The sequence below is a fragment of the Lactuca sativa genome, chromosome 4 (genome assembly GCF_002870075.4).
Source record: "Lactuca sativa cultivar Salinas chromosome 4, Lsat_Salinas_v11, whole genome shotgun sequence".
In the NCBI taxonomy this organism is placed as follows: domain Eukaryota; kingdom Viridiplantae; phylum Streptophyta; class Magnoliopsida; order Asterales; family Asteraceae; genus Lactuca; species Lactuca sativa.
The window spans coordinates 283,060,955-283,071,204 of NC_056626.2; positions in this window are offsets into that span (position 1 = coordinate 283,060,955).

Sequence of the window (10,250 nt, forward strand, 5' to 3'; positions counted from 1 at the left end):
ATAATAGAAACTTAACAGAGTTAGATAGTGGTCTTTACCTAAAGTAGAGTAAAACTTCTTGACTTGATCAACCTTATGATCTTTCAGGTAAATAGGCAGCTTCGCAATCAATGCCCCTTCCTTTGGCAAAATATATGGACTCTTTGGGAATGGTGCACTAGACTATCTTAGACTTGCCTTTCTCTTTACCATTTGGTCTAACGAGTTGACTATGGTCAACCCCTTTCCTTGGGAAGAGAAAGTTGTTCTAGATATCCTATGTTACCATTTTTAATGTCCATGAAGGTCTGGGAAGTTGAACTTCTTAATCGAATTTGCTCTGCCAGTACTCCAAATTATTACTGATTTAGCAGCACCAAGTAAATAGATAAGATCATTAAGGGTTATGTCATAGTCTATTTCATAGTCTTCCCAGAGGTAACTCACTATGTGGCTTAGAAAGTGATTGAACAACCAACTTTCATAAGACATTGACACCCAACTCTCCCGACTTGTCAATATGTGACTTCATCTCCAAGTTGTGAGCACACATAGACCTTGCTTGCCATTAGGACTTGAGTGACCTTGTACTTGTGGGTAAGGGAGAATAATTAGAGGAGGTGGAGGAAGTGAATTTCCAAGAGATTTGGGAAGATCATAGATGTCTGAACTAGACATCTTTTGGGAGATATTCAAGATAGTTGATTTAAAGTCCTTAATAATACCCAATATGAAATATTAAGGCGAGGACCTAACACAATACTTTTATAACTTGGAAGAGGGATGCCATAATCCAAGCTATAAAATATTTGAAGGTAGGCGAATGACGATTCAACAATTTCCACCATGAAAACGAAATAATTTATTAGGTTTTAATTGGATTTGAAACTCCTAGATCTTTTGAGATTCAATGAACTGTTCAATGGCATGTTTCAATCTCGAGTGTGTCCTTCAGGTTTTGTGACTGGGATGCCTAGGATCACAAAATAAGGTGTGAAGTAACCATGCAAATTACTTGGTACCCTTATGTCACACCCCTGAAACCAGATGGCGGAAACGTCCGGGGGCTCACGTGACTTAAATTGAATACCATCACAATGAATATACATGAATCATAACATAAACATCACCATGCATCAATAAATTACAACTGATATCGTTTACATCCAGTACAATGTTTTCAAATATTACACATTCATAACACAAACTATTTCAGAGTTTTCAAAACAAAACATTCTAGCGTACTTGGTATTACCCTTCCGCTTATCTGTTACCTGAGAATACAAGTTATTTTGGAAAAACGTCAACATATGAAATGTTGGTGAGTTCATAAGCAAGGTTGTGAATAAAATGATTTGTATAGTTTGTAAAACCCAGAAAATCCGATATTTTCTTAAAAGACATTAGTTTATCAAAGTGTGAAGATCCATAAGTTGATGCATGAATGATTTCAAACCATATATATGAAGGGTGTTTTGTATTATAGTTATGGAATTTCCGAACGAATAGTATTGATTTCCCTGGAAAACCCGATGTTTTCCAATGTCGAAAGATATACGTGATTACTGACTTTCGTACCGTCATATCGAATGACTATAGATTACTGCACCTTGATTACTATTGAATAACGTCCTAATTCCGTCTACTTTGATTACTCGTAAGCCTTAGCGAACGAAGAGAAGAGGAGCACTATGTCCTGCTACTACCGTAAGTACCTTAGGCTGTCGGGGATGCGAAAGACACGATGGTCCAACTCGCATTTGATTACTTTGACCTTACTAGCAATACTAATGGGCCACTAGGGCCCAAAAGCACATAAAAGCTATTGAAAGTTCTTTTTATATGGAATTGGGTCATAGGAGGCCCAATAACATATAAGCGTTATCCCTTTGGGCCCAAAGATCATGTTAATGGACTTGCAAGGTCCAACAAGCATGATTTGAAACTTCTAAGCCCAAAGTTTGAATATCTACTCATCTTAGGTTTCACATATCTATTGGAGTGTTCGATTTTACGGTTGTTGTAATAGTATCGATTCGTTTGTAGCGATATTTGGGGTTATACGTGTATTCGTCTTTTGATTTTTCGGCAGTCGTGTTTTTTGTATTTTGACTCAATGAAATAATTTGTTTAAAAGTAGAGGTTTGACCCTTTTCACACATTTCTTTTTATAAAAATACAAGTTTAGTCCTTTATATAAAAGAAAAGACATTTTTAGCCCTTTAAACATTTTCTTGACACTTTTGTATCATAATTTGTTGAAATGATAGTTTTAACTCAAAATTTATTTTTTAACTATTTTAGCCCTTTTAGAATAGTAATTTTCGGTTAAAACCCAACTTTTCACAATTTTTACAGTTTTGGCCCGAAATCCAAAAACTTTACATTTTTAATCCTTTTTGGAAATAAAAGCATTTTTAACCGTTGAAATAGTTTTGTTACACTTTTAATCCCTTGTTTTGAAGAAAGTTTCATTTCAGCCCCTTTAATTGTCATTTTTCGCAATTTTGGGCTTATTGGGCCGAAAAGCCCAAAATTAGCCCATTAAGCTAAAAATTTACATTTTTAGTCCTTTGAAAATTTTAATATTCAGAAAAACAATTATTGAAACTGTTTTGACTCTTTTCACCCTTAAGAAACCATGACTTGGCAACTTTTAACCCAAGTTTAGTATATTTGACATTTTAAGCCCAAAAATGGGTTTTATGTTGAAGTATGTTTAACACAACCTTATAAGTTATTATTCTTGACTTGTTTGGTGCGAAATAACTTAGATCATGTTTGTTTACTTTCTCATGTCATAGATCTCGACATATCACTCCTTTTTGGTTACATGTTCATCACAAAACACACATAAAATCATACATACATGCATAAAATCACACATAACATACACATACACATTTTCTTGTATTCTCCCCCATAAAACAATTAAAAACCGAAAAGAGAGGGGTATGAAGCCCACCTTGAGCTGTGGGTTCGGTTTTTGAAGAGAGAAATGAAGAAGGTTCGATCCTAGCAAGTCTTTCTTGAAAGATTTTGACTTAGATGTGTTCTAAGATGCAAGATCACGAGTTTGATTAGATTTAGAAGAAATTTTTTCTGAAATGAAGTAGTTAGATCATGGATTAAACATCAACTTACCTTAGATGATGCGTTTTGTGGTTTGATTTCCTTGAAAAGCTGCCTAAATTTCGAGAATTTGATGAAGGATGAAGGGAGTTTCTTTGAGAGAGTTTGAGTGAAATGTGTGTGTGTGTGTGTTTGTGTTCTTTCGTCCGAGAGAAAAAGATAGAGGAAGAGAGAGATCTTGATGGAATGTTTGGATGGAGATATGAGATGAATGCATGGAGATCCAAGGGGTACATGTGAGGTGGCAATGCTAAAGTGAACCCTTTCTCTCTTGGGTTGTTGGGCCGAGAAATGAGAGGGGAAAAAGAAGAAAATTGGTTTTTTTGCCCTTAGGCCCCTCTTGTGCTTTGGTTAGATGATTTTTGGCCCAATTAAATCAAAGCATGATTTTATGACCCATTAGGACTAATTTAAATTGGTTGTGACCCAATGAGGTGTTGGGTTTTGAGCATTCTAACACTCCTATGGTGTACATGCAACCCTATAAACCTTGGATGTATTTTTTCTCTATTATACATGCAAATAAGAATTTTCCAAGGCTTTAATCCTAACTAGCATATTATAAAGTTCTTATACTACAAAGTTCTAGTTAGATGACATACCTTTTGATGTAGCTTGATGTCTTCATGCTTTAAGAGCTTAGCCCCAATAGTGTGGAAGCCTCAAGTGGAATCACAAATCACCAAAACACCTTGGAAGACTTTAGAGAATATGGATACTTGGTTCTCTCTAGTGAAATCGGCTAGCCCTTCTTAGTGTACCACACTAGTGCCAATTTCACCAACCAAGGACATCTTTATATAGTATGGAGACTAGGGTTAAACCCATGACCTTTCATTTCATATGATCCATGGGTTAAAGACTCCATGGACTATCCATGAAAGCTTAGCCCAACCTAAATGAACTTGGCCCATTCCATATATATAAGAGTCCATATTTAATTAGTTCATTTTGATCACTTAATTAATTATAAATTAATTCTTGATCAATACTAATTAAATAATATGATTAAATATTAATATATTAGAAATTATAATATATTAATATAAATCATAAATATACTATTCTCAAAAGACTATCCATATAAATTGTGTCGGTGAAGTGCAACCCAAATGGACCATGCCGGGTCGGGTCAAGTACATACTAAATATAGTTATGGACTTAGACATTAATCCAACAGTCTCCCACTTGGATAAGTCTAAAACTATTATTGAGTATGACTTCAAAACCTAACTGGCAATCGTAGCTCTTAAAGCCGCTGTCGAACTCTGATCTTGTCAACGAACTTGTCCATTAGATAAGGGATCATATATTCCTCCATTCTAGATATCATATGGACTAAGACATGGATTATAATCATTCTCTCTGTCCATTTGTTGTTTCCCGATTTCCGATTCATGACGACCGACTGATTGAACAAATCAAATCAGTCCTGGCTTGGCCAAGCACTCACATGTGTCATCATTAAATCATCGAGGGGCCCACAGATATCGCTTTTATCCCAAAGGTAAAAGGAATGGATAAACTTCGACTCATATGGCTTGTTTTACTACTTGTTGAATCATACACAAAGGCACGTTTTATAACACCGAGTTACCGAATGCGTTTTCGTGCAATCAATGTACAACCAACTCATAGTAACAAATCATATCTATAGGTTTGAAGAATATAAGATATTATCGTCTCATGATCACTCATGATAAAATCCATGAAGTGATTCCAATGAGCGCGGGTTGAATCGAATACTCAAAACTTATGAGCACTCATGAGTGTTGTAGCCCTTTGTCCAACACCTTAAACCCCTACAAACTAACCCATGACAGTCTTAATTCATATCTACTTCCTACATATGACCGACTCTGGATGGTTTGAATAACTTAGTCATTTCGGAAGAATAACCTAGTTTATTCTGGAAGTCAAAACGTGCAAAATGAAAAACAAGAATAATTGAATCCAATATGGTCTCAGAACTTATGAATATAAATAAAACACCTTTTATTTATCACCATATGATTACACATTATTCATTGTATACTGTTTCAGCTATCAACTTTATTCTTGAATTTAAAACAATAGTTGTACCATGCTCCAAGCACGTACACTATGTTTTCTAAACACTATTCATGCCACACACCAAGTATGCATACTATGTTTTTCTATGATCTTTACTTTGCGAAATAGACCAGTTGAACATAACTTCAATGATTCTCATTTCACAGTCCCAATTCCTTTCTGCAAATGCAAGAATTCCAAATTCTTGCCATTTACTAAAATTTGTTAGATTCTAAACTTATATGCATTGATCTTCTTGTAATGATTATGCACAAATTCACAAAGACTTGGCAACAATCATTACAGAGTATTCCAACGGAGATCGACTCCTTGGAAACATCCTTCTTGCATTAAGTTTCCTAATCTTACAGATTGAATACTTTCTAACTTTGAACCATTTCCATATTCCATTTTGACTATCACTTCCGAACAAGAGTTGCCTCTTTTCAGACTATGTCAATATGGTCCTTCCAAAGTCAACACTATACTTCCAACTGTCCTTGAGCAACCAATTCTTGGTAAACCTTAGATTGTCCTCAATAATTGCTTAATCATTTTAGTCATATCCAATTCTAGACGTTTTCCCTTCTTAATGCCCCGGGCATTTGGAAAATATTGGAAAGGATAAATATAGCACACATAATCGATCCAATATTCGAAGCATATGGGACACGATCCATGATGTCTCACATAAAGACTAAACCAGTCTTTTGCTATAATATTTCCGTTTTTATTTGCCAAGTTCTCATAATTCAGATTATGAAAAGGGATGCCGTAATCATAATCGAATTTTAGAACGCAAATAATGAACCTGTATATAGAATTTCCTTATGTTGAGCCATTCCAACATGAAATTCATATATATTCTTGACTAAATACGATTAAGACCTCAATCTAAGTTTTTAGATTTGAGATGAAGTATAATTTCCTCTCCCTTAATTATAGTAAAACAACTCTTTCCCAATTGAGACCTTTTTGTTTTCTATAATTAACATTGCTAACTTGCAACCTTTATCATAATTATCATGCTCCCACTAACATGATGATTAATAGCATAACACTTATGCTCCCACTAGCTTTGACATGTACCCAGAAATCAACTGGACTTCTAGAAATCAATACTTTATTGACTTTGTTACCAAAGTTCAAATTTCTGATACTAGATTGCCTTGATAAGACTTTATCAAAATCATACACCTCTCTTAGATAGCTCACAAGTGTGTCTAAACAATTTCAGAACTATGAAAAGGGATGTCGTAATCAAAGTCTAAATTGTTTAGACCTTTTTCCATTTCTCATAAGTCAATGTTATTGTGTCGGTTAACCATGCACGCTCCACTAACAACTTTGAGAACTGCAAATATCACAATTTGCTATCTACTTAAAATCTACTTAGTGAAAGAGTTTCCTTACCATCATTTTCATGAATGAAAGAGAAACCTTATGACACTTAGATTTTATGGTGTAAGTGTTCCTATCCATGTGAATTTGTCAAAACCATAATCACAGGACTAGGTTGGTGACAAATCCTAACTCATATGGATTGAACTTGTGCAATCTTAACTTCTTGCCACATGGCAGCTCAAGGGCCTGCCATTTCTTCCAAGTAGCTATACAAACAATTGAGAACATGTAGAACTCAAATGTATAGCCAACTTAACTAGAATGTGCACAGAAATGTCGGCACGATAGGTTATAAACCTCTAGATGTGTGCTAGCGATGAAATACAGGTTTTATTCTTGATTACTTCTTGAAACCCTTTCTGGATCTTTTAGACTCCCACTGTCTCCTTGACCTATAAGACTTTCTTGCCAAATATTCAAGAGATAGTGTGGATGCTAATCAGGATAGACACTTAACACAATTAGCCTTAGTTGGTCTTTGTTTTATCCAGAACATCACAACTTACCAATTTCAAATGTACAAGAGTAGAAAACTTTTACTCTTAAATTTGACGAGTGTTTTTAAACCTTCTTTAAGACATGTCACTCAAGTTACAATCTTAGAGTATAACTCTATGAATTGTTTTGGAATGAAGTATGAATCATCTTCTTGATTTAACCACTTCAACAATTCATAACTCCTCTTCTTAACTATCAGAATGTACTTAGAGGATGAATTGTGATAAGGTCTCAAAATCATTAAGATGATCTTAAAACATGATACTAAGGTACTCTCCCATCTTTTCAGATTTGAGAAGCTTTTATCCTTCTGCCTAATTTGATTCTTCTTATTCGTTCTGTCATACATTGAAAAATTTCCAATGCTTCAGAATTATACTTAAGCTTGTAAGTATAATCATATTTACTAAACCTTAGTAAATCATGACGAATAGTCTTATCCATCTTTTGTGGTGGACTTTGACAAGTGCACAAGAAAGTGTACTTGATTCCTTAGTCCTGCTCTTGACTCACACATTGATGTGAACAAGCAGTTAGTCTTAATTTTCCAATGCTCGAAAGTTCTCATTCATCATGCTATACAACTTGCATGATTCCAAGTTCCGTTTCAATTGAAACTTGGGTGATGAGAATCTTTCCTTATTTGGTAAATTTAGACATTACCATAAATGAAAGAATCAATTTCATATTTCCAATATTGCTATCAATGGAATCATATAAGCAACATCTTTTCCTTTTTCTACAAATGCCATTGTAAGGATATTTTTTTAAAATAAACAAAAATAAAAACTTTTCTTTTATTTTAAAACTTTGCGGATAAACTAATCCTTACAATGCAAATGTATATGAAAACTTGTTGTTATCGATTCCGAAGCAATCTATCATAACTCTTAAGCACGTGCTCAAAATTCTGATCACCGAACCATGCGATCGAAATCCATCTTCGCGATCATAATCAACATATACTTCCTTTAAGTTTCTTTACTTTTCTTTGATTCTTAAAACATCAACATGTGACCCAGCCACATCATGTAATAAGAATCTCCAAGTAGGAACTTAATAGAGTTAGACAATGGACTTTACCTGAAATAAAGTCAAACTTATTGACTTTATCATCCTTAGGTAAGTCTGGCAGCTTCATAACCAAAGCCCCTTCCTTTGGCAATAGAAATATATGGACCCTTAGGTAATAGTACATGGGACTATCTCAGACTTAGCCTTTCTCTTTACCATTTGGTCAACCAAGTTGACTATGGCCAATCCCTTAGTATTGGGAAGAGAATGCATTTCTGGATTTCCTGTGTCACTATTGTCCTTGTCCATAAAGTTTTGGGAAGTTGATCTCCTAATCAAATTTGCTTTACTAGTACACTAAATCATTTTTGATTTAGCAGCACCAAGCAAATAGATAAGATCATTAAGGATCTTGTCATAGTCTATTTCATAGGTGTCCCAAAGGAACTCACTATGTGACTTAGAAAGTGATTGAGCCACCAACTTTCTCAAGACTTTGACACCCAACTCTCCCGGCTTGTCAATATGTGACTACAACTCCAAGATGTGATCACACATAGACCTTGCCTTGCCAATAGGGCTTGAGTGACCTTGAACTTGTCGTTTAGGAAGAATAATTGGAGGAGGTGGAGGAAGTGAAGTTCCAAGATATTTGGGAAGATCATAGATGTCTGAACTTGACATCTCTTGGGAGATATTCAAGATAGTTGATTTAAGGTCCTTAATATAACACCCAATATGAAATATTAAGGCTAGGACCCAACAAACTATTTTATAACTTCGAAGAGGGATGCCGTAATCCAAGCTATATAATATTTGAAGGTAGGTGAATGACGATTCACCAATTTCCACCATGAAAAACGAAATAATTAATTAGGTTTTAATTGGATTTGAAATTCCTAGATCTTTGAGATTCATTGAACTTTCAATGGCATGTTTCAATCTCGAGTGTGCCCTTCAGGTTTTGTGACTGGGATGTCGAGGATCACAAAACAAGGTGTGAAGTAACCATGCAAATTACTTGGTACCCTTAAGTGTTTACCCCTCAATCGATGTGCCGGTTAACCACACACGCTCCATCGATACTATGATAAACATTAAGTTACCCTTTGCCTACCTTGTTAAATACGAGTTAATGTGTCAGTTAACCACACACGCTCCACTAACTGACTTAAACAAAGTGCAAAGTGTAATTTCATGGATTAGCACTTTATTCACATTTTCATAAGTAACTAAGATTGGGTATTATTAAGAGTTTAGTTAATTAGTATTTATCAATAATACTTTTAATGAAAGGAGAATTATAGTCCTGTCAAACCCGTTCGGCTAACAACCCTCCACCAGTCAAGGAAGCGGTGGGTGAGAGTGTTAGGTCAAAATATGGTTTATACTTTACTTTTTTGGGCAATTATATTTTTGTGTAATATTTTATGAATTTATGGCTTATTTTACGGCTGAGTTTACTGCCGTAAACTCATTTACGGCCCATTTGTTTTGTCCGGCCCATATTCAAATATAAATAGAGGTGTTAGGGTGAGGAGTAGAGATTGATGAACCATAGAGAGTTGACGGCCAGAGAGACAGAAGAACTATTGTGTGGGTGAATCTTGTGTAAGGAACTTAATTCATATTATCAATATATTCAAGATTCATATTATTCTTCTTCTCCTTCTCTTCTTTTTTATCTGACATCATTCGTTTGATTGGGATTCCGCACCATCAAACGGATCTGACTGATACACAGACAGATTATGGACTTACAATTGGTATCAAAGCCTGGTTGTATCAGTCAAAAGGATTTATTGTTTCGTCTGGAATCTGAATAATTGGTGATTCCGGTCCAAGCTTACGGCCATAAACACCGAGTTATTGGGCCGTAAACCCTATTTTGGGGCATTATTTGATTTTATTTTCGAAATATTCTTTTGTTTTTGGATAGATCTCGCAAAAATAAGGGGGGTTTGTTCTTCGTGTTTTTCATAAAAAAAGGTTTTTGATCGAGTTTTGGAGCTTCAAAGTCGAAAAATTGTTGTTTTTCACGTAATCGTTGAAGAGTTTTCGGCCGGAGCTTACTGCCGGAAACAGTTCACGGCTAGAAACTGTTCACGGCCAGCGGCTAGGGTTTCGGAGGTTGACGGCCCGGAGTTTACGGCCCGAAGTTCACGGCCCGA